Genomic DNA, 1,573 nt, shown 5'->3' on the forward strand with positions numbered 1-1,573 from the left:
TCACCTTACACCCATCAGAATGGCCAAGATGAAAAACTCAAGTGATAGCACATGCTGGAGAGGTTGTGGAGAAAAAGGAACCCTCCTCCATTGCTGGTGGGAATGTAAACTGGTTCAACCACTCTGGAAGTCAATCTGGCGCTTTCTCAGACAACTAGGAGTAGTGCTACCTCAAGACCCAGCTATACCACTCCTAGGTATATACCCAAAATTTGCTCAAGTACACAACAAGGACATTTGTTCAACCATGTTCATAGCAGCTTTATTTGTAATAGCCAGAACTTGGAAACAACCCAGATGTCCATCAACGGAGGAATGGATACAGAAACTGTGGTATTTTTACACAATGGAATACTACTCAGCAATCAAAAAGGAAGAAATCATGAAATTTGCAGGCAAGTGGTGGGATCTAGAAAAGATCATTCTGAGTGAAGTATCCCAGAAGGAGAAAGACAAACTTGGTATATACTCGCTTATATAGACCTACAAGACATGATAAACATAATGAAATCTACACACCTAAAGAAGATAATCAAGAAAGTGGACACAGGCGAAGGTGATTAATCCTCATTTAGAAAGACAAATGGGATGTGCATTGAACTTATGACAGGAGTCTATCACAAAAGGCATCTGAAAGACTCTACCTAGCAGTGTTTCAAAGCAGACACTAAGACTCATAACCAAACCCTCGGCAGAGTGCAGGGAATCATATGAAAGAAGGGAAGTTAGTATGATATGGAAAGGATAGGAGCTCTACAAGGACCAAATATATCCGGGCATAGGGTCTTTTCTGAGACTGACACTCAACCAAGGACCATCTATGGATATAACCTAGAACTTCTGCTCGGATGTGGCCTGTGGTAGCTCAGTAACCAAGTAGTTTTCCAAAGTAAGGGGAACACGGACTATTTCTAATAGGATCTCAAGGGCAGGCTGTTTGACCCCCACCCCAGGGGAGGAGCAGTCTGTTAGGCCACAGAGGAGGACTTTGCAGCCAGCCCTGAAGATACCTGATAAAACAGGGTCAGATGAAAGGGGAGGAGGTCCTCCCCTATCAGGGGACTTGGAAAGGGGCAGGGAGGAGACCAGGGAGGGAGTGTGGGGTTGGGGAGGGAATGAGGGAGCGGGATACAGCTGGGACACAGAGTTAACAAAATGTAACTAAAAAGAAAAATAAAAAAAAAAAAAAGAAAGGAGTAAGTACTGATTATTGAAAAAAAAAAAAAAAAAAGAGGATCATCCATGTCTTTCTTCAATAGTAATTTATCTGTTAGTTCTGTATAAAGATTCTCTGGCTGCCCAGACAATTTGGTTTCATTTTCTCCTGGGTTATTCATCAAAGCAACTGCAGTTTTCTCTTGATTTTGAACCTTCTCTCTTTCATGTTGAGGGTCTAGACAATCTCGAACTAGGGCCCATAAACTGAATGTATCTACAGGAATCTTTTCAGGTCCAAAACATCATAATGATCTTGCAACATAATCACTACCTTTTTCCAACATTCTAGATTCACAGATTACTTTTCAGGGAGCCAGGGACAAACACTTTATAAATTTTAAAAATTTAAGCAACT

This window comes from Psammomys obesus, unplaced genomic scaffold, assembly GCF_907164565.1.
Source record: "Psammomys obesus unplaced genomic scaffold, mPsaObe1.curated_primary_1811, whole genome shotgun sequence".
Taxonomy (NCBI): Eukaryota; Metazoa; Chordata; class Mammalia; order Rodentia; family Muridae; genus Psammomys; species Psammomys obesus.